The sequence below is a fragment of the Hemiscyllium ocellatum genome, chromosome 7 (genome assembly GCF_020745735.1).
Source record: "Hemiscyllium ocellatum isolate sHemOce1 chromosome 7, sHemOce1.pat.X.cur, whole genome shotgun sequence".
Taxonomy (NCBI): Eukaryota; Metazoa; Chordata; class Chondrichthyes; order Orectolobiformes; family Hemiscylliidae; genus Hemiscyllium; species Hemiscyllium ocellatum.
Window position 1 is genome coordinate 55,463,982 of NC_083407.1, and position 26,648 is coordinate 55,490,629.

Genomic DNA, 26,648 nt, shown 5'->3' on the forward strand with positions numbered 1-26,648 from the left:
TTGAGGACTCAATCTTATCCTCCCACAGATTTCAGCAGAATTCAAAGAATAATGCGGGGGGGGGGGGGGAAATTATACTAAAAAATAAAAATAATACTTGGAAATGAATATGCTGGTCATACTCATCCTACATGTGGAAGTACAGTATACAAGATTGGTCAGAGAGTATGTCCCATTCCCTAATTTTAATGTTGCTTGCCTTTTGGGAGGAATGTCTTCCTTCCCTGAAAAGAAGTATAATCACCTCATTATCAACTCTTACATTTGGTATCAGCTAAGACAGCACAAGCCATGAATCAACCATGTAAGCTTTGAGTGGTGCTGGAAAAGCATAGCAAGTCAGGCAGCATCTGAGGAGCAGGAAAATTGATGTTTCGAGCGGTCTATGGTGATGGATTTAGGCTCCAGCCTCTAAGGAGGCGTGAGCTCGAATCCCACCACTGCCATTTGTGTGGATGAGGGTTGCACTGCAGGGAGTTAAAGTTCATGTTAAGCATTGATATTGGAAAGGCGTTTGCCCGAAACGTCGATTTTCCTGCTCCTCGGATGCTGCCTGACTTGCTGTGCTTTTCCAGCACCACTCTAATATAGACTCTGGTTTCTAGCATCTGCAGTCCTTGTTTTTACCATGTAAAGTTTGAGTTTATTTGGTTCATTGTCTCACAGGCTATGGCCCTGAAATGCTGTTTGCACCACAGTCACAATTTTTCAGAAGGACTCCAATGGAGTTTGCAAAAGTTCCTGTGGACTTTTGACAAAACTACAGTTCTAGTCCACTGATCTGCATATTAAGCCCCGTGTCTTTATTATTAGAGGTAATTCATTCCTATTAATTTTGTGTTAGTTCAGGCTTAGAATTTAATGAAGGAGAATAATTTGCTCTGACCACTATTTGCAGCAGAATCATATGCAAAATCCTTTGTTGCAAATGGTAAATTGGAAGAAATCTCCATAACGTTTGAGAGTTGATGAAAAATTAAGAACTATTTCTTGTTACAATCATAATTTCTAGTGCTTCTCAATTTCATTGGATTGTACTGGACTGGGCATTTGAGAATAATTTAAATCGTTGATGAACAGATGCTTCTGCCCATCTAAATTGATTGACTTTTTTAAAATGTGAGATGCGAGTGGCACTGGCATTTATTGTCCATCGGCCGAAAGAAGGTGGTAGTGAGCGACCTTTTTGACTGTTGCAGTCCATGTGCTGTAGTTAGCCCACTGTAATGTTAGGGAGTTCCAGGAAGTTTGACCCAGCAACACTGAAGGAATGGCAATATATTTCCAAGTCAAAAGGTGAGTGGTTTTGAGGGGAATTTTCAGGTTGGTGTGCCCACGTATCTGCTGTCCTTCAAGGGGGTAGATGTCACAAGTTAGAAAGTACAGTCAACAAACATTGCTGAGTTACTGTAATGCATCTTGTAAATGGTATGCATTGCTGCCATTGGGCATCAGTGGTGAAAGGAGTGAATGTTAGAGGCTGCGGATTGGGTGTGAATCAATTCAGCTACTTGTTGCTGGAAGGGTTCAGCTTCTTGAATGTTTGTACTCGTCTAGGCAAGTGAAGAGTATTCCATCACACTTCAATTTATGCCTTGTAGAAGTGTGATGCACTTTTAAGGGACCTGTTCATGATGTCCTCACCATATCATGGCCTGTGACCTAGTGGTTGAAAGGTCTATCTCCATCTTAAGCTCCATCCTCTTGCATCATAACCAACTGTACTTTGGTACATCTGAACTGCTTAGCTTGAGCCTAGACATACTAGTCTCTATGTTCATAATGTACATAGCAAATACAATGAGCTGTAATAATCGTTCATTGAATTGTTCAGTACCACATGACCCATGTCTCAGCGTTATGTTACAGGAGTTAACATAAGTATCACAGCATGATAGCTTCAGATTATCAAGTATCACACCACTCCATGTCAGATAGTTGACAGGTTTTGCAGAGTCAGGAACTGAGTTACTCGCTGTAGCATTCCCAGCTTTTGAATTGCTTTTGAAGCCACAATATTTGAATGGCTCATCTAGTTTATATGAACAAGCCATTCAGCCCCTTGAGTCTGCTCTACTATTCAATAATCTGATTGAAACCTCAAATCCATAATCTTATTCTACCTTTGATAACCTTTCACCTTGTTTAACAGGATGTTGTTTATCTCTGATTTTAAAATATTCAATGGGCTCTGTTTCCACCACCTCTTCAGGAAGAGAGTTCCAATGACACACAGCTATCTAAGAGAACTTTTCACCTCATAACTGTTCTAAGTGAATGACCTCTGATTTTTCCTGATGAAGGGCTTATGCTCGAAACGTTGAATTCCCTATTCCTGAGATGCTGCCTAACCTGCTGTGCTTTAACCAGCAACACATTTTCAGCTGTGACCTCTGATTTTTAAACAGTGACCCCTCATTCAAAATTTTCCTAAAAGAGGAAACTTCTTCACATTTATCACCTCAAGAGCCCTTAAAATTCTCCATGTTTCAGTCAACTCATTGTTTCTCTTAATTTCATTGTATACAAATCCTGCCTGTCCAACTTTTCCTCCTAAAGTAACCTCTCCATTCCACAAAAAGGTAAAGTTATCATATTCTGACCAGACCATAGGGCTACTTTCCCATTAGAGAGAAATGATGGGTGGTCATTTAACCTGAGGGTCACCACACCTCAAGCAACAGGAGAGTTTGAGAAAGAGAGTCCTTCATGGTCCCCTCAGCTGGTGCAGGAATTGAACCCACACTGTTGGCATCACACTTTATAACAAATCAGCCATCCAGTCAACTGAGCCAACCAACTCTAGGTCATATGCATATCAGTTGTAAACAGTTGAGGATCCGACACCAATCTCTGTGGTACAACTTTCATTACATTTTGCCAACCTGAAAGAGACCTATTTAAGCCTATTCTCTGTTTTCTGTTTGCCTGACAATCTTCAAAAGGATTAAAACTGTAAATGTAGGAGAAAGCAGTGAATACTATAGCCAACATTGTTGCATAAATGTACTCAAGAAACCTTTTCTCATGGACAGTTTGCCAATTAAAAGAAAGCATATAGGTAAAACCTCCAGCCAGTTCCATTCTGACTTTCACTTCGTTTTAGAAACACCAAGAAGCTGAAGGATTCTCCATGTAATATTTTTGTTGTAACAACTTTATTTTTATTGAAAGCACAGTACCATTTCTTCAACGCCACTGGCAATTTGTTTAATATTGAAATCCCTCTGTTAGTATTAATCCATCATCATTTAATGAATATATAAATGTAGCTTGATAGGCAAAATATGATAATTAGAACACATTTTGGTAATGATGACAGTAATAATAGTTTACAAAGAACTAAATAGTGTGAATTTTAAAAACATATTGTGATATGTAACAGATTTACTTCTTCCAGCAGTAATTTATTTCACTGCAAACTGTTTATTCCATTAAAATTATATACATGACTTAATAAACATTAAAAACGCCTACCAGATTGGTCATGGATTTTACTGTCAGCCATTATTCTCCCTCAGTTGATGACTGGTCACTCTGGAACTGTAAAATAAATCTTGTGTTAATATTTGCACAATACCTGCAGTATGTTTAAGGTGTAAATCTTTAAATGCATCTTCTCATAAGTCACAAGCCATTCATGTAAGACTGCTTATTCGTTGCATTCACATCTGTTTCTGTTTTCTTTCTGTTCTCTCTCTAGTAAACAGACACAAATGGGCTGAATCTTTCACCTTTCTGACAAAGTGCAAGTTTTGTTATTTTGTTTTGGATGGTTCTCATTGAGCAAGATTTCTTGCTGTTATCTTAGCAAATTTGTCTCATGAACTACATACCCTGATAAATGGATAGATAGAAATGTATTGTTACTTAAATTTGTGAAAATACAGTAAAATGTGTATAAGTCACCACAAAAACAGAGCTATTTAATTACATAAATTACACATGTAAAAAATGAGACCAAGTTAAGACAAATATAAATTTTTGTTCATTCCACGGCCTCTTGGTTTCACAAACTGGCCATTGCAGAAGACCGAGCCCTTCTCCAACTTCCGAGGACTAGGTCCTGTACAACTGCTGAGAACCGGTGGCCTCCCAAAACTGCCAAGAATTGGCTGCCTGTCAAAGCTGCCAAGGACCAGTTGGTGTGGTGGAACCACCAAGGACGGGCCCACCAAAACTGCCGAGTCCTGAGTGGTATCAACTGAAACTGCCACAGCTCAGTCACAAAAGGAAGGAAGGTTTAAAGTGAAATTAAGAAATAATAACAAATGATTAGAAACAATAAAACAAAGAGAAGGATGTGGCCAGTCAGCTGAAAGGGAGCTAATGGGTCAGGAGCCTGAACACCACCTAACCTGCCATCTCTGCCTTCTTGCTCCTTGGTATCTGCTGCTATAACAATCCTAATGTTTGATTCTAGCCCATCTTATCACGTGCCATTCTTGGAACAATGTGCCACAACTGGAATATCCTGGAATTCACTGGCATTCCTGGTGCCACCTGCAGCCAGACAAGCACCATCGGTCTAGAGCTGCAATGCACGGTTCATGGAGTTTGCCCATAATATGGCAGATAAGGGAAATTTGGTGCCCCACTTGGGTTAGGAACCTGGAGGGCTGGCCAGATAGGTTAGCACACAGGTAGGATATCATCTTCTCCCCACTGCGGTCCACCTCAACTCCAGGACCAGAAAATAAGGCTATGATGCCAGACCATGCCAGCCTGCACCAAGGTTGTCACATGAGTCAGTGCAAACTCAGCTGTCTGGGGAATGGCCAGCATGTTGGAAGAAGGTTTATGTCCTTCTCCACTCTACCAGTGTATGTGTTACAATCTTTTCTTCCTTATGCCTCAGACATACTCTATCACGGTTACAGCATGCACCTCCCACAAAAGGCCATTCTCTACCACTTTAACTTTTTCCCCAATGACCCTAATCTTTGAAACTGCTAATTCTGTATGACCTCTGTGCTGCCAACTTACTCACTTGGGACACCCTCAACCTGCAACAAAAATAACAGCTGTGCCGATTACTTCCATTTCCCTGAATACCTGTCCTTCCCTCATCCTAGGAGAACAAGAGTCACAATAAAACAAGTTAAGACTGCTAGTGAGTTGCCTAACATTCAATTCCTCACTCCTTATCTGGACAACATCTTAACACTTTTGCAAAGACTGCTTGGTTAACTGTTTCCTAGCTGCTGGACAGGTATTGGAGGCTGCCCTTACCTACTAGTGGAACCTCCTGAGCAAAGAATATATCCTTCACTTATACAGTCATAGAATCATGATGATGCACAGCATGGAAACAGACCCTTCAGTTCAACTTGTCCATGCTGACCAGGCATCCTAATCTAATCTAGTCCCATTTGCCAGTATTTGCCCTGTATACTTCTAAACCCTTATTACTCATATACACATCCAGATACCTTTCAAATGTTGTAATTGTACCAGCCTCCACCACTTCCTCTGGCAGCTCATTCCTTACATGCACCACCCTCTGTATGAAAAGGTTGCCCCTTAGGTCCCTTTTAAATCTTTTCCCTTTCACCCTAATGTCCTCTACCTTTGGATTTCCTCCTTCCAGGGAAAAGACTTTATCCATTTATCTGATCTATGCCCCTCATGATTTTATAAACCTCTATAAGATCACCCCTCAGCCTCTGACGCTCAAGGGAAAACAGCCCCAGCCTATTCAGCCTCTCCCTATAGCTCAAATCCTCCAATCGTGGCAACATCCTTCTAAATATTTTCTGAACCTTTGCATGTTTCACAACATCCTTCCAATAGGAGGGAGACCAGAATTGCACACAATACTCCAAAAGTGGCTTAACCAATGTCCTGTACAGTTGCAAAATAATCTTCTAACTCCTATATTCAATGCTCTGACCAATAAAGTAAGCATACAAAATGCCTTCTTCACTATCCTATCTATTTGTTACTCCATTTTCAAGGAACTATGAACCTGCAGTCCAAGGTCTTTTTGTTCAGCAACACTTCCAAGGACCTTCCCATTAAATGTGTAAGTCCTGCTCTGATTTGCCTTTCCCAAATGCAACACCTCACATCTATCAAAGTTATATTCTATCTGCCACTCTTCAGCCCATTGGCCCAGCTGATCAAGATCACATTGAACTCTGAGGTAACCTTCTTCGCTGTCCACTACACCTCCAATTTTGGTGTCATCTGCAAATTTACTAACTCTATCTCCTATGTTCACATCCAAATAATTTATATAAATGACCAAAAGCAGTGGACACAGCACTGGTCTTTATGGCACTCCACTGGTCATAGGCCTCCAGTCAGAAAAACAACCCTCCACAACCACCATCTGTCTTCTAACTTCAAGCCAGTTCTGTATCAAAATGGCTAATTCTCCCTGTATTCCATGAGATCTAACCTTGCTAACCAGTCTACCATGAGGACCCTTGTCAAATCCCTTACTGGACTCCATATGGACCATGCCTATTGCTCTGCCCTCATCAATCCTCTTTGTTAGTTCTTCAAAAATCTCAATCAAGTTCGTGAAATATGATTTCCCACGCACAAACCCATGCTGATTATCATTAATCAGTCCTTGCCTTTCCAAATACATATAAATCCCGTCCCTCAGGATTCCCTCCAACAACTTGTCCATCACCAAAGTCAGGCTCTCTGGTCTATAGTTCCCTGGCTTATCCTTACCACCTTTTTTAAATAGTGGCACCACGTTCACCAACTTCCAGACTTTTGGCACCTCACCTGTGACTATCAATGATACAATATCTCAGCAATCACTTTCCTAGCTTCCCACAGGGTTCTAGGGTATACTTAATCAGGTCCTGAGAATTTATCCACTTTTATGCATTTCAATACATCTAGGACTCCCTCCTCTGTAATATTGACAGTTTTCAAGATGTCACCATCTATTTCCCCACATTCTATATCTGCCATGTCCTTCTCTAGAGTAAACACTGATGCAAAATACTTGTTTATTATCTCCCCCATCTCTTGCGGTTCCACACATACGGCGCCTTGCTGATCTTTGAGGGGCCCTATTCTCTCCCTAGTTACCCTTTTGTCCTTAATGTATTTATAAAATCCTTTTGGATTCTCCTTAACCCTATTTGCCAAAGCTATCTCATGTCCCCTTTTTGCCCTCCTGATTTCCCTCATAAGTATACTCCTACTGCCTTTATACACTTCAAAGGATCCACTCGATACTTGACATACGGTTCCTTCTTTTTCTTAACCAAAACCTCAATCTCTTCAGTCATCCAGCATTCCCTAGACCTACCAGCTTTTCCTTTCACCTTAACAGGAATATACTGTCTCTGGACTCTTGTTATCTCATCTTTGAAGTTTTCCCATTTTCTAGCTATCCCTTTATCTGTGAACATCTGCCCCCAATCAGCTTTTGAAAGTTCTTGCCTACTACCTTCAAAATTGGCTTTCTTTCAACTTAGAACTTCAAATTTTAGATCTGGTCTAACCTTTTCCATCACTATTTCAAAACTAATAGAATTATGGTTGCTGGCCCCAAAGTGCTCCCCCACTGACACCTCAGTCACCTGCCCTGCCTTATTTCCCAAGAGTAGGTCAAGTTTTTCACTTTCTCTAGTTGTCACATCCACATACTGAATCAGAAAATTTTCTTGTACACACTTAACAAATTCCTCTCCATCTAAACCCTTAACACTATGGCAGTCCCAGACTATGTTTGGAAAGTTTTGACTGAGGATTGCTGGCAACCATGACAAGCTTCCAGGATAAGTGTCTGTGTTCAGCAGTACTGTGAGCCTGGTATCTCACGCTGGGGCCAGTGTGTTTCAAAGATGTTAGCCTGCTGTCAGTTAGGCGTGCTGAAGCACCTGCCCAGGATGACATCGAAGCTGAGGCCAATTCATGTCTGGGGATCAAGATGGGAGGTTTGACAAAGTGGAGGGATTGACCACAATAATGGGGGAGTGGTTGCAGTTCTGCTCAGTGATGTGGTCAGGGCAGGAACCATAAAGTTTTGTTGTGGGGCTTCAAGGAATGCTAGAAGGCTCCAACTGAGGGAGGTGCTAGAAAAGTACAGCAGGTCAGGCAGCATCTGAGGAGCTGCCTGACCTGCTGTGCTTTTCCAGCACCACACTCTCGACTCTAATCTCCAGCATCTGCAGTCCTCACTTTCATCCGATTGAGGCAGGATCAAGGTTCAGCAGAGGCAGTGAGACCTCAACTGTGAGGGGCTTTGGGGGAAAGCTCAGGCATCTCAATGGTGATGGTGATTACTGGCATCTCAAGGAGGGGATGATGGAGGGTCACAGAAACAGTAGGATGTTGGGGCAGGAGTAATATTGGGACTTGAATTCCAATGAGCAAACCCACTCTCACCATTCTTTCAGTACCCCAGGTAGTATAGCAAATGTCATTGTTGCCCCTTGAAGCTGTATAGAATGCAGTTTCCACTGGAATACATGATGGCTGGGAGAAGGCATCAGAGAAACATTGCTATCTGCTGTCTTCACAATTCTCCCAAAAGGATCAAGATGACATTAACTATCCTTTCCATTTTTCTGGTCATCCATATTTCTCAGAAGAAAGTGCAGGCATCAACCGCAGCAACAGCAACAGCAGCAATATTAGCAACTTGAGAAGCGGGAACAAGTTGTGGATCAGCCTCCAAGGTACAACAGCCTGCACAAGAGGGCCAATTGAAATCAAGTCAACAGGGATCAAAATTGCTATCTGCCTGCAACAGATTAATGTCATATCAGTGTCAATGAATATGCTGGGTCAATGTCTTCTACTTGTGCCAGCTGCTGTGCAAACACCAATGACGACAAAGACTAGGAGAAAATCCCACTCTAGGTGCCTTACAGGTGACTGCAGCCTTCAATTTCTACACCATAGGAACAAAGTGCTGTATTATCTCAACCAGTCCAACAGCATCTGGTGGCAGAGAAGTAAAGTTAACATTTCACATTCAATATGATTCTACTTTGGAACTGAAGGGAGCTGTAAAATGATGCTTAATTTGGTGTGAACACCAGAAAATTGTCAGTTCTGCTGACAGAAAACCCATGCAAACAGAACACAGAAGGGGAAGGGTGTAATCAAAATGGAGGCCAGTGTTCATGTTTTGAAGTTGTTGTGAAAAGGCATCCAAGTAAATTGCTGTTTCACTTGGAATGTTTGTTTGAGGCCTTGAACAGTGAAGAGGGAGGAGGTGAATGGGCAAGTGTTATATGTTTTGCAATTGCATGGCAAGGCACTGGGGTGGAAGTAGATCAAGAGGGGTTAGGAATGAGGAAAGAGTGAACCAGGCTATTGTAGAGGGAAAGGTCCCTGTGAACTGCTGACAGGGGAGGGAGGGAAAGATATGCTTGGTTGTGGCATGGAAGTGGAGGTAGCAGAAATGGCGGAGGATGATCCTTGAACAAAGAAGCCTGAGGAGTGGAAAGAGATGACAAGAGGAATCCTTTCAATGTTCTGTGTAGGACGGTGAGGAGTGAAAGGAGAAGTGTGAGAAATGGGTCAAAATGGCTGAAGGCTCTGTCAACAATGATGTATTGGAACAAAACAGAACTCTTCTCCCATTACCTTTGCATCCATGTCTACAGGTATCATCTCTATGCTCCACAGACCCTTGCCTTTCTCTCCCTCCAACTAGAAGCAACCCTTTGGCTTATTACTTGCACTTGATGTTTTCAACTACTGAGCGTCTTGCTGCACCTGGATCTCCAAGGCCACCCTTCCCATGAAGGCAGCCAAATGCTCACATGTTAGAACCATCACAGAAGAAGGAAGATGTACAGATGTCTCCACCTTTCAGTCCAGTCTGGTAGGAGCTGTGGCATCCCTGCCTGTCTGCAGGTTGGACATGCCAATTATGATCAGTTCCAGTGGCATATCTTCTGCATGGGGTTCAACAACATCTGGTCTTCTAAGTATCACAGACATCAAATGTTTCTTCCAGTATTGGCTGCAGACACCTACCAATGATGTGCTCACCAGACTGAGTCCTCAGGGTTAAGATAGCTAATGTACCCCCTGAGGTGACCGCATCTGTGTTCTTGGAGAGTGAAAGTGAATACATGGCTGGCTCACCCTCTGGGATGTCACATGCTTTGTCCTCTGTGCTCTCTTCTGTTCACTGTTGACCATTTATACCTCATCAAGAGAAGAAAGAGAAACAGTTGGTGAAGAAGCAGTAATCTTTGCGCTGAGACTGGCTGCACTTCTGAAAATAGCAGACAAAAATGTTCCTCACTGGTTTCTGTCACTCCAATCTTTCCACTGACCAGAACTGACCTTGTTCTTCATTGCCAGCTGGATCACATCTTCCTCCAAACCAGTGAGGATACAAAGATCAGAAAGCTCCCTACCAGTCTGGGCCCGTCCTTGCTGTGCATCACCTTCTCCTGCAAGGGAGACGGAAGGCTTGAGTGTGATGGGAATGTGAATATGAACACTTGATGAGCATCTCACTCCTCAAGAAACTCGCCTTCCTACTTTAAGAATGGGAAACCCCGGCCGTTTTGTTAAACATATGCTCACCAACAGAAATTTTCAATGTGTTTATAAATTCAAAGTTGTGCAATATGGACTACTCTCCATTTTTATTCTAAGGTCCTTAGATAACTAAGACTTTAACGAAGAGAAATTCCAACTGGCAGATTTAATGTGCTTCTACTGCATTGCTGCATGTGCCATTTTCATGCACCTACTTCAACCTACTTAAACCAGATCAAGTTCAAAAAAGATATACCAGGATGTTGCCAGGAATATAAAAAAATTGTTTGAGATATAAAAATAGACTGGAAAAGCTGGGACTTTTTCACTGAAGCTTTTGGAGTTTTATAAACCCTATTGAGGTTTATAAAATCATGAGGATCATAGATAAAGTGAATGACAAGGGTGGGGGATTCCAAAGCTGGGGTCTTATTTTTAAGGTGAAAGGAGAAAGATTTAAAAAGGAGTTACCCCCGAGGGGTAACTTTTTTAGACAGGGAGTGGTTCATGTGAAATGAACTGCCAGAGAAACTGCACGTAGGTACAGTTACATTTAAAATATATTTGGATAAGTTTACGAATAGGAAAATTTGGAGGGATATGGGCCAAGAACAGGCAGGTGGGACTAGTTTAGTTTGGGAACATGTTTGGTGCAGACTGATTGGACCAAAGGGGTCTGTTTCCATGCCATATGATTCTATGACTGTGAATCTATGAGTTAAATTTCTGTGTAATGTTGTATGAAGGCATTAAGTTATCATGCATAGACGAACTTTACTGATGAAAATTATTATCCTTAGGGTTCAAGAAATATGTTTAATCACTTTCCTGATAGAAAAAAACCATAAATATATTAACATAAAAGCATAAATGTATCTTAAACTGTTGCTTAAGCAATCACAAATCTAAATGTAGGCATCAAATTACATTTCATTGGTAGTATTTCTAACTGCTGTTATGTTGCATTTTGAAGAGGTTAACTCCACCTACCGGGTGAAATTCTTCAAAGTAATATTATTAACAAGACAGAGTACTGAATATTCTGAGTAATGCAGGGCACCAACTCCCAGAGGGCCTATTTATACACTGGATAGTTTCTTGTTCTCTGGCTGCTGATTTCTGAAAACAACAGAAAAAGTGCTAGGATCAAGCTTGTGGTCAAAGCATTCACTTTGGATGCACTGACTGATAAGGTATCTCTTTCAAAGGAATGGGAGCAGATTTCCACGGTGCCACATTAGGGGTAGGGACAGCTACATTGCATTAAATATTTGTTGACTATTTCTCTGAAAAATGGCAATGGATTCTACTGTGACCTCTGTTGTCTGTCTATGAAATGATTCTCAGTGCATGTAGGTAAATCTGATGTGTATTCAGAATTCTCCTTTTTAAACCAGGGGCCAGACCAACGTTGAGTGGGTCACCTGATATTAACCAAGGCACTTAAACTAACATTTACACGAAGCCCTGTTGATCCTGCAAAGTCCTCCCATAAACACCTGGGAGCTTGTTCTAAACTTGAAAGAGCTATCCCTCAAACCAGTCAAACAACAGCCTGACAAAATCATACTCATAGAATTATACCTTGCAGGCATTGTCCCAGACAACACTATACCATCAACAGGACAGAACCCCTCCAGAGGTGATTGGACAATGGTACACAGTCAGGAGGGAGTTGCCTTGAGAGTCCTTAATATTGACACTGGACCCCATCTCACAGCATTAGATCAAATACAAGCATGGAAATCTAATCACTACCATCTTGCCTACCCTACATGGCTGATGATTCAGTACTCCTCCATGTGAACACTGCTTGGAGGATGCACTGTTGGGAGCAAGGATACAGATGTATTCTGAGTCAAGAATTTCAATGTGCACCATTCAGAGTGACTCACCAACAGCACTACTGATCAAGCTGGTTGGGTCCTAAAGGACATTGCTGCTAGACTGGATATGCAGCAGGTGGTGAGGGAACTAAAAGGGGGGAAAAATATACTTGACCTCATTCTCAAAAATCTGCCTGGTGCAGATGCATCTACCCATGTCTATATTGATAAAAGTGAGGGACCTTATGAAAGAGTTGCCTTCACTGAGAATACCTTACATCGTGTTATGACCCCATCACCATACTAAATAAGATAGACTTCAAACAGATCCAGTAACTCAAGACTTGGCATCCCTGAGGATCTATGGGCAGGGTGTAGGTTTGCTCGCTGAGCTGTAGGTTTGATATCCAGACATTTCATTACCTGGCTAGGTAACATCATCAGTGGCGACCTCCAAGTGAAGCGAGGCTGTTGGCGGCTATGGGCAATTGGAAGTCTTATATTCCAATGCATAGGTCAGCATATCCCACATTCTACTATTACCAAAAAGCCAAGGGATCAACCCTGGCTCAATGAAGAGGGCAGGAGGACATGCCTGGAGCAGCATCAGGCATTAGTAAAAACAAATGAGATGTCAATCTGATAAAGCTGCAACACAGCATTAGCAAAAAGTTAAAAATCACACAATACCAGGTTGTGACTTACTTTAAGTCACATTCTCAAGCTAACTTAAGGTTTCATTTTTTAAAAAATGACATCTCAGCTCAAACAATGCATTAAAGGTGTAAGGTTAGAGTCTGTCTGTATCTCAATCTTGAATCAGATTGGTTCTATTTCCAAAGTAGGAATTTATAAAATGTTTATATGGATTGATTACTTGCATTGACTATGTCAAGAATATTACTTAAAACAAGTTCTGGGATTTACATTAATGAATCAAAACCTGCAACTCATTCTGAAGACTTAACAGCAATCTAGGTTTGTTCAATATATCGTTTCAGTTGCATGACACTGTAAACTTTTGCTTTAAATTCTGAATCTTATGATCCTGCTCCATGACTAACTGATGAAGGAACAGCGCTCTGAAAGCTCGTACTTCCAAATAAACCTGTTGGACTATAACCTGGTGCTGTGTGAATTTTAACTTTGTCGACCCCAGTCCAACACCAGCACTTCCATATCTTAGCAGAAAGTGATTGACATAACAAAGTGATTTGCAAGCAATAGATTAAATCCATTCAGTTGAGAATGGCAGTGATTAATTAAACAACTCCCTGAATATCCCAATCCTCAATGATGAGGTTTCTCAGCATCCCAGTGAAAAAAAGGCAAGTCTGAAGCATTTGCAACAATCCTCAACCAGAAGTACCAAATGAATAATGAGGAACACAGACGCCAACATTCAGCTAATTTGAGTCAAACATGTGATTCAGTAAACAACTTAAAGCACTGGACGCATCAAAGTCTATGAGTCCTGCCATCATTCTGGCAATGCTACTTAAGACTTTAACATGACAGCAAGTTTCACCCTTCATAACTAAGCTGTTGCAATATTGTTACAATGCTATCACCTACCCAACTATGTGAAAAATTGCCCAGGTATGTTCAATGCACAAAAAGCAGGACAATTCCAGTTGTCAATTACCATCCCATTATTTTATTCTTAATTATCAGCAAAGTGCTTGAAGGTGTCATTGACAGTGCTAGCAGCACTTACTGCTCACTGATATTCAGTTGAGTTTCATTAGGGCCATTCAGCTCGTGACCTTCATACAGCCTTGACCCAAGTAAGGGAAAAAGAGCTGAACTCAAAACGGGAAGTGAATAGTGAAGGACTTTGACCTCAAGACAGTTGTTGACCAAGTGTGCCTTACAGGCCTAGCAAAACTGGAGTCAGTGAGAATTAGAGAGAGAATTTGTCACAGGCTGAAGTTACAATTAGCACAAAGGAAAATGGTTATGGGTATTGGAGATCAATCATGTAGCCATAGAACATCACTGCAGGAGTTCCTTAGAATAGATATTTTCTAATTAGCCTGCGCAAACCTCTGGAGCAGATAGTGTCCTGCCCTAACCATCTTCAACTGCTTCATCAATGACCTTCCCTCCATCATTAAGTCAGAAGAGGGGACATTCTCTGATGATTGCACAATGTTCGGCACCGTTTGTAACTCCTCAGATTCTGAAGTAATCCACGTTAAAATCAAGCAAGACTTGGACAATATTCAGGCTTGGGTTAATAAGTGACAGCTAATGTTCACACCACACAAGTGCCAGGAAATGACCATCTCCAAAAAGAGCAAATCCCACCATCTTCCCATGATCTTCAATGGCATTACCACCACTGAATTCTAAAATAATCAATATCTTTGCAGTTACCATTGACCAGAAACTGAACTTAACTAGCAATATACATATTTTGGCTGCAAGGGGTCTGTGAATGAATAAAAATTACTAGAGATTACAGGTTCAGGATACAGGTTTCATATTTCACAGTCCCTACACCCCAGTTTGATTCCACTGATACGTGAATCCCTGGCACTAGTAACTTTCCTAATAAGGGCATTGTTCTCGGTTTGTTCAAATGAATTCTGGATTAGTGGTGCTGGAAGGGCACAGCAGTTCAGGCAGCATCCAACGAGCAGCGAAATCGACGTTTCGGGCTAAAGCCCTTCATCAGGAATAAAGGCAGTGAGCCTGAAGCGTGGAGAGATAAGCTAGAGGAGGGTGGGGATGGGGAGAGAGTAGCATAGAGTACAATAGGTGAGTGGGGGAGGAGACGAAGGTGATAGGTCAGGGAGGAGAGGGTGGAGTGGATAGGTGGAAAAGGAGCTAGGCAGGTCGGACAAGTCCGGACAAGTCATGGGGACAGTGCTGAGCTGGAAGTTTGGAACTCAGGTGAGGTGGGGGAAGGGGTAATGAGGAAGCTGTTGAAGTCCACATTGATGCCTGGGGTTGACGTGTTCCGAGGCGGAAGATGAGGCGTTCTTCCTCCAGGCGTCTGGTGATGAGGGAGCGGCGGTGAAGGAGGCCCAGGACCTCCATGTCCTCGGCAGAGTGGGAGGGGGAGTTGAAATGTTGGGCCACAGGGCGGTGTGGTTGATTGGTGCGGGTGTCTCAGAGATGTTCCCTAAAGCTCTCTGCTAGGAGGCGCCCAGTCTCCCCAATATAGAGGAGACCGCATCGGGAGCAATGATGATATTAGTGCATGTGCAGGTAAAACTTTGATGGATGTGGAAGACTCCTTTAGGACCTTGGATAGAGTTGAGGGAGGAGGTGTGGGCACAGGTTTTACAGTTCCTGCAGTGGCAGGGGAAAGTGCCAGGGTGGGAGGGTGGGTTGTAGGGGGGTGTGGACCTGACCAGGTTGTCACGGAGGGAACGGTCTTTGCGGAAGGCGGAAAGGAGTGGGGAGGGAAATATATCCCTGGTGGTGGGGTCTTTTTGGAGGTGGCGGAAATGTCGGTGGATGATTTGGTTTATGTGAAGGTTTGTAGGGTGGAAGGTGAGCACCAGGGGCGTTCTGTCCTTGTTATGGTTGGAGGGGTGGGGTCTGAGGGCGGAGGTGCGGGATGTGGACGAGATGCGTTGGAGGGCATCTTTAACCACGTGGGAAGGGAAATTGCGGTCTCTAAAGAAGGAGGCCATCTGGTGTGTTCTATGGTGGAACTGGTCCTCCTGGGAGCAGATACAGCGGAGGCGGAGGAATTGGGAATATGGGATGGCATTTTTGCAAGAGATAGGGTGGGAAGAGGTGTAATCCAGGTAGCTGTGGGAGTCAGTAGGTTTGTAAAAAAATGTCAGTGTCGAGTCGGTCATCATTAATGGAGATGGAGAGGTCCAGGAAGGGGAGGGAGGTGTCAGAGATGGTCCAGGTAAATTTAAGGTCAGGGTGGAATGTGTTGGTGAAGTTGATGAATTGCTCAACCTCCTCGCAGGAGCACAAGGTGGCGCCAATGTAGTCATCAATATAGCGGAGGAAGAGGTGGGGAGTGATGCTGGTGTAATTATGGAAGATCGACTGTTCTACGTAGCCAACAAAGAGACAGGCATAGCTGGGCCCATACGTGTGCCCATGGCTACCCCTTTGGTCTGGCGGAAGTGGGAGGATTCAAAGGAGAAACTGTTCAGGGTGAGGACCAGTTCGGCCAAATGAATGAGAGTGTCAGTGGAAGGGTACTGTTGGGGACGTCTGGAGAGGAAAAAACGGAGGGCTTGGAGGCCCTGGTCATGGCGAATGGAGGTGTAGAGGGATTGGATATCCATGGTGAAGATGAGGCGTTGGGGGCCGGGGAAACGGAAGTCTTGGAGGAGGTGGAGGCGTGGGTGGTGTCTCGAACGTACATAGGGAGTTCCTGGACTAGGGGGGATAGGTCAGCGTCGAGTTAGGTAGAGATGAGTTCAGTGGGGCAGGAGTATGCTGAGACAATGGGTCGGTCAGGGTGGTTAAATGAAGCTCATCCTTTCTGTACACTCCAGTTCGAAAAATGGAACTAGTAACAAGAACCATTTCTCCAGCTGTGTATTTAATCCTTTATTTCACTTTCATCTTTGCTTAAAGACAGGCATTCTTCCTGCATGTATTCCACCCTACTGGAAAGGAACATTTGAGCAAAGTGAAAACCTGTTGGTTTTCTGCTGAGTTGGTTGCACTAAAATAAAATACTGTGTCTCAAGATGTAATTGAAACATAGATCTGCTTTTTCTACAGTCCTGAAAACTGCTACAGCCTAAACTGTAGGTACCAGTCAACAGTCTATATTGAATGAAATGTCAAAAACTTAAGCAAATGCTCACCTTTGTTTCGCATTTCTGTACACTCCATTTGCAGAATGCTGGAAGAATTCTCCAGACTCATTAATAGCTTCTATAGAGCCATGTGGACCCTCCTTCTACTGCAACATTGTGGAATGAGACTTGGGAATCAGAGCAGTCCTGTTCAGTAGCAGGAATGCTATCAATGGAGCCATTAGGCCTCATTGTACCTTGAGGTCTTCTGTCTTTAATGAAGTAGAGAGGTCTTACGATCGTTATTGAAGAGATATTGCATTGAAAATTATTAGATTGTAACTTTACAAATTTCTTCTTTTTTCTCAAGACTTGAAAATTGTTATCTACCTTTTTCAAAATCAAGATGAAGTTTCAGTGGAGGTCACCAACAATTCATAGTATTAATTCATTGCTGTATTCTATATTCTGAGATGAAAACAAACATGATCAATCTTCCCATTGATACAAAAGGTACTTTATGTCCTCTGTTAATCACTGAAAATGTTATTTTTGTTTCAAGCTTTTCCTTTATTTTGTCCCCTACTCATCTAAATTAGATTAGATATAGATTTATTGTCACATGGATATAAAAATACAATGAAATGTTTCTTTCATGTGCAAAATGCAAAGTGTCACCATGCTCTGGCGCCATCTTGAAACATTTAATAAAATGCAAGATTTTCCTGCAGAGTTCATCTTTCCTGCTTCTTCTTGTTATCCTCTGCTATTCTTGCGTTTGCTGCTTGGTAGCCATATAATGGGCTCGAGGGTGTCAGTTACGGGCCCACCTCCACACTTGCCATCATTCCTGCAACGCTGTGTCTGAGTTGGAGCCATGGGCCTAGTCTCATGCCTCCTGCCACGCCTCTGACACTCCTCCAGTTGCTACCATCAGTCATCAGTCGCCGGGGTCCTAGCTCCAGGCTCCTCCACCCCCGGTGCTACAGCCTCAGTGAACTCAGCGCCAGAGCTGGAACTGGCCATGGATCTGGGGCAGTGCGTGGCCCGCTCCTAACCAATTCCCCACAGGAAGACCCATTGCCTCTCCTGCTGTTGATGCCACCATCAATTGTTGGGAGGAGCCAACTCTGTCACACATGTTTTGCAGGCTGGTCCCACTCTCGCCCTGCCGATAATGATGTAAGAGGTGAAAGTGGGTACTGCAGATGCCGGAGATTAGAGTCAAGATTAGTCTAGTGCTGGAAAAGCACAGCAGGTCAGGCAGTATCTGACAAGCAGGAAAATCAACATTTCAGGCAAAAGCCTTTCATCAGGAATGAGGCCAATATTTCTTCGAGTTGGTACCTGGCTTCAGCAGTGCAGAGGTCAGTGTGCCAAACTACCACTGTACCCCCCTCGTCCGCTGGTTTGATGGTGAGTAATGCTGTGAGAGAGTTGTAAAGGGAAAAACAAGAAGAAGAAAAAAGAACAAAAGCCAAGAGCAAAAGTAAAAAGGGAAAAAAACAAGAAAAGCAGACAGACGTGAACAAGCTCTGGGCCAAGAGCCTGAATACAGTGGAACATCCTAACGTGTGGGACAAGGAATACTCGTAATCTTCTAGCCCCTCACTTAATATATCATTCTTCATGTCTGAATGAAGGCAGGCTGTTTGGGTCTGCAGGCAGGATATTCTACGTAGGGTCAGGAGCTCAAATTCTTTCTCGGTCATGATCCCTGGGAACTGGGGATTGGTGAGTAGCCTGTGGTATGATGTTCATTTGCATGATGATGATGACCAATGAGCAGACATAGGCACAGGATAAATCCCTCAAGTGAGCAACAGATGTTATAACATGACACAACCATTATTATGGAGGTCTGAGGTCATGGCCTTACTTCCACTCCCATGTCTTATGGTCTTACAGATGGAGAGGCAGAGGCATAGAATCCAAGGCAGGAATGCCCCACAGTTTACAGATGCAGCTGTTGAAGTTATTTTGGAAGCAACTCGTAAGAGGCAAGAGGTCTTGTTCCTGGAGAGTGGCAAGAGATGACTAACAAACTAGGCTTGACTGAAAATGACAGAAACTGACAGTAATTGCAGTGTTGTCCAGAGGTCCAGGGTGCAGTACTGAACCCTATGGTCAGGTGCAAGCTAACAGTGGACACTCCAATTGAGCAGCCTGAGTGTTCACGTGTACTCCTGACCACAAGAGGAAAGTTTTCCAGGATGTTTACTGATCCCTTAACCACACTGACAGCTCTAATACTGGATGGAACCTGACAGTACTGTTCCATGCAACTTCTCACTTAGAACAGCCACAGACACCAATGAGGCCCCCATTGCCTTATCTCTCTCTTTTGTCCTTGCAAAGGAAAGTTTACATTCTGTTCAAAAACAGAAAATGCTGGAGAAACTCAGCAGGTCAGCCAGCATCTGTGGAGAGAAATCAGAGTTAATGTTTTGAGTCCAGTTATTTTCTTCAGAAGAGTCTGGATTACTCTGGATCCCTGGGTTACCAGTCCAGTGATATTATCGTAGTAATGGTAATTTAAGGGAGTGCCAAAGGAAGGTAATTAGTTTCTTTCTGTTAATGTCACTTGGCACTTCTTAGCACAAGCCTGAATATTGTCCAGGTCTTGCTACACATGATCACAAATTTCTTCAGTATCTGAGCAATCATGATTGGTGTTGAACACATTAATTTTTTACATAGGTGATAATTCTCAGAAAATCTGTTTTTGCCATGTTGAACAAGAAATAAAAATTGGTCAGGATGCCAAATATAACTCCATTCTCTTCTTCAAAATAATGCTTTGACTCTTTTAAATACAGGAGAAAGTGACGACTGCAGATGCTGAAGATTAGAGTCAAAAAATGTGATGCTGGAAAAGCACAGCCGGTCAGGCAGCATCCAAGGAGCAGGACAGTCAACATTTCAAGCATAAGCTCTTCATCAGGAATCACATTCCTGACTCTGCTGTTCCTCCAATATTGCCTGACCACCTGTGGTTTTCCAGCGCCAAACTTTTTGACTCTTTTACATCCAGCTGATCAAGAAAATGGGGTCTCAGTTTAACATTTCAAGTGAAAGATAGCATCACTGACAGTTAAATTTGTAGAACTCATTGCTGCAGAAGGGTGCAGAGATCAAGACGTTGAGTGTATTTAATTCAAAGATAGATAGGTTCTTAATTAGTAGGGGGATCAAAGGTTATGGGGAGACTGGATGGGCTAGTTCTGCTCCTATATCTTTTGGTCTTTATGGTCGAGTGCCATTTTTCCTCAGTACTGCACTGGGGTGCTTGCCTTGATTTTTGCATTCAGGCTGTGGGATAGAATTTGAACCTGGAGCCTTGTGACTCAGAGGTAAGAAAAGCTAACAATTATCTTGAATGCTACCAGCTGACATAAAGATGCAACATTATAACAATTTTTAAAAATACCTTAATTTCCTTCTGAATCCAGCCATTCTTTCCTCCTTTTAATTATTTCTGGACCTGATTTTACATTATTTTCACTACTTCTCACCGATGCAAGCACCCACAAGGAAGAAAATGCCAGTTTTTTGACCCAGAAACAGTGCAGGAATGGAGAAAGAGTTCTGAGTCTGGATAATAAGTAACTCTGAGGAGATCTTGGAATTGGTGGCGTAATCATGCACCTGATCCCCTTGTCTTTCTAGATGGTACAGTTTGTCAGTTTGTAAGTTGCTGCTGGAGAAGCCTAGTTGAGGTTGCTGCAGTAAATCTTGTCAATGTTACACACCACTAGCACTGTGTACCATTGGTGAAGAGAGTGAATGTTGAAGGTGGTGGATGGGGTGTCAGTCATATTTGTGCCAGATGATGTCAAACTTCTTGAGTGTTTTTCAAACTGGCAAGTATAAAGTATTCCATCATACTCGTGACTTGTGTTTCATAAATGGTAGACTGTCATTGTGGAGACAGGACATGAGTTACTCACCTGCTGACAGACCTGCTCTTGTAGCCACAGTATTTGTACGGCTGATCCAGTTCACTTTTTGATCAATGGTAACCCCCAGGATTCAAGTGTTATATTGGGGGATTCAATTATGATAAATTCACTGAATATCAAAAGGCGATGGTTAGATTCTCTTTTGCTGGAGTTCATCATATCTGTGACACAAACATTACTTGCAGCTAATCAAGCTTGGATGTTGTCCAAGTCTTGCTGCATTTGGGCATGGACTACTGGAGTATTGAAGATGTTGGGAAAAATGTTGCACATTGTGCACTCATCATTGAACATCTCCGGTTCTAATTTTATGCTGGAGGGAAGGTCATTTATATACCACTGAAAATGGTTGGGCTGATGTCACTGTCCTGATCAACTCCTGCAGAGTTATGCTGATGGTTGACTTTGAGCAATCACAATCATATTCCTTTGAACTAGGTGTGACAGGAACCAGGGGATACTCCTATTGACTCCAATTTTGCTAGGGCTCGGTTACCTTGATGCCACAGTCGGTGAAATGTGGCTTTGATGTCAAGGGCAGTCATTCTCAAGCTCAACTCTGGAATTCAGCTCTTTTATCCATCTTTCAATCAAAGCTGTAGTGAGGTCAGGAGCACAGTGGCCCTGGCAGAGCCCAAACTGAGCATCAATGAGTGCATTATTCTTTTACAAGTCCCATTTGATAGTACTGCTGACAAACTCTTCCATCACTTTGCTTGAGAGGAGACTGAAGGGGCTGTAATTGGCCTGGTTGGGTTTGTCCTGCTGATTTCAGATGATACAAACATTGAACAATTTTCCACTTTGCCAGATAGGTATAAAATATAACGCTCCTCCAACTGTTCACGCTGTGCCATGCAGGCATTATGGAATTGCATTCAGTTTTTATCTCTGATAATTTACTTAGATCACCTCAGCAGCAAAAATAATCAGTGTTTTTCAACTGATCTTGTGTCCCTGGTCAGTTAAGGGAAAAGATAAAATCAGCCTTAGTCCTTTCCCGGTTTGTCCTTCTTAGAAAGAGTGAATGTAATGCATATAAAAATCAAGCTTAGGTACAGAACCTAGCTTGACTTAATAACCAGTCTGAGTCACACTCTGGGCTGGCAGAGTGGAACTGTGCTCATTAAAATTCACTACAATTTATGGTAAAAAACAGAGATAATACAAATAAACAGAAAGCAGTTGCAAAAGACTCATGTGGTGCAATGATAGTGTACTGGGGTGAAAGACTGTAGTTAAATTGCCTCCTGCCCCACACATGAGTCACAATGCAACCGAACAAGCTGAGTTCTTCAAGATCTTGAGACTCAGCAGTCATGTTGTTATCTCTGAGCCAGCAGATTCGAGTTCAAGTCCAATGTCCCTGACGTGTGCTGCAACAAGTCTGGACAGGTTGATCAAAAAATAAGAAATATAGCTGCGAACCATGTTTGTGCTATAGTGGTATTATCACTGATAATCAGAGTTCTTGCACACAAGACTTGAATTCTAAGGAGCATGTTACAAACATGTTTTATGTGAGCACAACTGCTGCTTCAGTGGTAATTTGATTTCATGCAACATTGCTAAATCTTGTTTGTTTCAGCGAGGAAAAAATAAAGTGTCATTCCATTCCAATTCTATCCTCATGTGTTTCTGTCATGTCAAATCGTGTAATATATACCTTAAGTAAATTAATTATGTCTTGAGTCTGTAAAGAAATATAAAAGATACACTTATTAACTTGGTCAAATTCACTTGCTAGAAATTCATTCTCAGGATTTGACTGTCACTGGGAAACATTCATTCTCAGTTGCCTGAGAAGGTAGTGTTGGGCATTCTTGAAATGTAGCCTTCATGTGACAACCTTTGTGGAGAGTTGACTCTACTACTTGGCTTGCCAGACCCCCTCAAGGTCAGCAGAGCCATTCAAGTTGAGGGACTAAAGTCACATATGGGCCAAACCATGTAAGGTCAGTAGATTTTCCTCCGAAAAGGATATTAAGTTTATAATCCATAATTGTGCAATACCTGTAACATTATGGCGCTTAGAAACATCATAAAACAAAATATCAAGAGTTAGAGGTATAATTCCAAAAGGGTTGCAGGAACAGGGAGATCTGGATACCTAAATACATTAATCATTGAAGGCAGTAGGATAGGTTAAGGAAGTGCTTAATAAAGTACATGTCCCCCTTGGCTTTCTAAACAGGGCATAACAACCACAAGTTAATTATGTTAAACCTGTATAAAACACTAGGTCAGCCTTAACTAGGGTATTGTGTTCAATTTGGGGCATTGGGTTTAAGACTGTAGAGAGGTTGCAGAAAGAATTCACATGAATAGTTCCAGAAAAGAAATTTTAGTTACTCAAAAAGATTTGAGAAATTGGGATAGTTTCTTTGGAAAATGGAATTTTGAGAGGAAATTTGATACAAGTGTTCAACATCCTCACTAGTCTCGACATAAGAGATACAGAGGAACTGTTCCCATTAATGGAAGGATCAAGAATCAAAAGGCATGGATTTAAAGTAATTGACAAAAGAAGCTATGTTCACATGAGGAAAACATTTCTTACATAGTGAGTATTTTGGATCTGGAGTACACTGCCTCATGGGAGTTAGAGGCAAGGTCAGTTGATGTTTGTAAAAGGAAATTGGATCAGTATCTGAACAGGGAAAATGGTTCAAGTTGAATTGCTCCTTCTGAGGGCCAAAGCAGATACCACAGGCCAAAAAGCCTCCTTTTAACCATTCCAGAATTGATGATCCAGAGAAGGTGATGGAATTCATTCCACAGCCTGATGAGTGAAACTCCAACAACACTCAAAGTTTGGCTGTATAGAAAGCCCATTCTGTGCCACATTTTCTGGATCAATACCTTGAATGATTAATAGAAAAGAGTTTGAGATAGTTAACCAGATGCACTGACTAGGGCGCTAGCTATTTTAAATCTAGAATTATGCAATGATTATTTACTAATTAATAGTTTAACAATCTTGTTGTAAAAGAACCTTTCAGGAATAATTATCATAGTAAGACAAAATGTTCTGTTAAGTTTGAAAAACATGTAGTTAGAGCCATAGAGTTATAAAGATGTACAGCGCAGAAACAGGCCCTTTGGTCCAACTTGTCCATTCCGATCAGGTATCCTAAATTAATCTAGTCCCATTTGTCAGCACTTGGCCCATCCCTCTAAAGCCTTCCTAATCATGTACCAGTCCAGATGCCTTTTAAATGTTGTAATTGTACCGGCCTCCACCATCTTGGATACAGACAAGCACAAAGTAAGAAAAGCAAGTTGATTGTGGTGGATTGGAGAAATATATTCGGAAATTCGGTAGTGGATAGGCAATAGCTAATGTCTGAAGGAATGATGCTTGGTTTTCAATAGATGCACATACCTTCAAGCAAAATTACCCAACAGTAGGGGAGCACGGTGGCACAGTGGTTAGCACTGCTGCCTCACAGCGCCAGGGACCTGGGTTCAATTCCCGCCTCAGGCGACTGACTGTGTGGAGTTTGCACGTTCTCCCCGTGTCTGCGTGGGTTTTCTCCGGGAGCTCCGGTTTCCTCCCACAGTCCAAAGATGTGCGGGTCAGGTGAATTGGCCATGCTAAATTGCCCGTAGTGTTAGGTAAGGGGTAAATGTAGGGGTATGGGTGGGTTGCGCTTCGGCGGGTCGGTGTGGACTTGTTGGGCCGAAGGGCCTGTTTCCACACTGTAAAAATCTAATCTAATCTAATCTAAAAGTAGAAAAACCAGAGAGCTGTGGCTGACAAGGGAAGTTAGCAGTAGATAGCATTAGATGAAAAGAGGAGGCATATACAATTGTCCTCCTAATGAAAAAAAAGTAGGGATTTTGGAATTGTGCAAAGAAGGGCAAGAGACTGATAAAGAAATAATTGAATATAAATGTAAAATAGCAAAAAACTTAAAAACCGATTGAAAAACCTTCTCTAGGTAATTAAATCGGAAAAGATTTGAATATGAGATGTGGGTCTAATACAGACAAAGACAGGAGAATTTATAATAGGAAATAAGAAATGCAGAGAAGTTAAATAAATCAATGTCACCAGAAAAGAGTTTCTTTCGTAATTATTGCATTGTAGTCTGTGAGGGCTAGCTAGGTGTGAATTGCAAAGTTTAATGAGGATCGAGCAAGGGGAACTTCACGGCCCAGTAATGATACACATACAATTGCAGCAGAAGTTGATGGGCAACAATTTGAGGCAAGGTTATTGTCCCTCCTTCGCCCAAGAGGTACCGTATGCGAATCAGTTGTTCGCGTCTCCCATCTCTAATTCGTGGTATCATCTGGGTACAGAGCTTATCTAGGGTCTCTCGAGGTCTGTATGGTTCAATGGGTGCCACTTTCCGACTTCTGCTTGAGAAATCGCAAGGTTAGACCACCCATGCTATTAGGTAAGCAACGATATTCCTTCTGAAAACAGCCTGTCATTATTTCCCCAGACTCGCTACATGAGTGCCTATGGCTGGCCCCGTTCCCTGAAGGGAAGCAAGGACCCCTCAGCCAGAGGCACTGCAGACACACCAACCATTACCTGCAGTCGCCAAGATCAGCTGGCCTGTGTCTGGAGCCGAGGGCGGGCGATCGTCGCCTAAATCCACCACTTCACCAAATGTTTTCCGGGCAACTGCCGGAATATCACCATAGCAACGCCAAGCCGTGACCGTAGCAACCAGAATGTTACAATGTCGCAGAAAGGTCATATGATCTCTCCCCACAACTCCCCGCCTAGAGGTTGCTCTCTCTGCATCTTCCTACTCAATGTATCCAGCCTTCTCTAATCACAATTGCGGTATTTTACTTTGGAAGTATTATTATTTGCTCTGACCTGTTAGGAATAAGTACCACATTAGAGGACTTAATGAAATAAACGTTAGTAGTATTAATTTAAACATTCACTTATTATTGTGTTATATATGGTTCGGTCGGTAGCCCAATCGCCTCCTAATCATAAGGTACCGGAGTCTAAGTCCCACATTCGGGCTTGAGAAATAAAGGCTGACACTCAACTGCAGTCCTGAAGGAATTCTGGTCTTCAGTATGAGATGATAAATCTTGAAGTGGTATCTCTATTTCTCTCTATCCTGGATGTGCTAAGTAATTCTAACATTTTTTAAAGAATCCACGGCAACATTTGAAAAAAGAGCAGGAGTGGTATCCTCTATGTCCTGACCAATACTTCATTCCTCAACATCAAATAAAATGTCACTACCGTATTGATGTTTACGCGAGTTTACTGTGCACAGTACATTGCAACAACGTCTGCTTGATTGGCTGTAATTGGCTTGAAAAAAATCAGACACCCTGAAAAACACTAAAAATTGTAATTTTTAAAATTATTTCTTAGAAAAAAATCACAGCAAGTTGTCCCAATTTATGATTGCAGGGTTTTGTAGTCAGTAGTAAAGAAAGGGGGATTTTTTTTCTATCCCAGTTTAATCAGTCTTTCCAGACTTGGAGGAGCAGAGATAAAGGAACAATGCTTGTTGTTGAGCTTGATGACAACAAACAGATTTCAGGGCATAAACTTGCTGTAAACTGGTGTCTGATCCAGAATGTCAGTCTCAACAGGGGACCTGTGATGTCTGAGAGTTGGCCAAGGAGCAGGGCACTTCTTCAGCAATCCACATTGAAGAGTT

The 26,648-nt window shown here is 42.3% G+C and overlaps 1 long non-coding RNA gene across 2 annotated transcripts in view; it reads right to left on the reverse strand.

Annotated features, from left to right (window-relative positions):
* The window catches only part of LOC132817449 (uncharacterized), a 29,153-nt gene extending 3,524 nt beyond the window's left edge, over positions 1 to 25,629 (reverse strand). Inside the window, exons 1-2 of one of the 2 annotated variants that reach the window (XR_009644881.1) lie at positions 25,544 to 25,629; positions 3,478 to 3,543 (exon numbers count right to left, since the gene is read on the reverse strand). This is a non-coding gene — a long non-coding RNA (uncharacterized LOC132817449). Of the gene's footprint in view, positions 1 to 3,477; positions 3,544 to 4,990; positions 5,043 to 25,543 lie in introns of those variants that run through there. The other variant, XR_009644882.1, reaches the window with a different exon arrangement.
* Between the last annotated feature and the right edge of the window lie 1,019 nt (positions 25,630 to 26,648).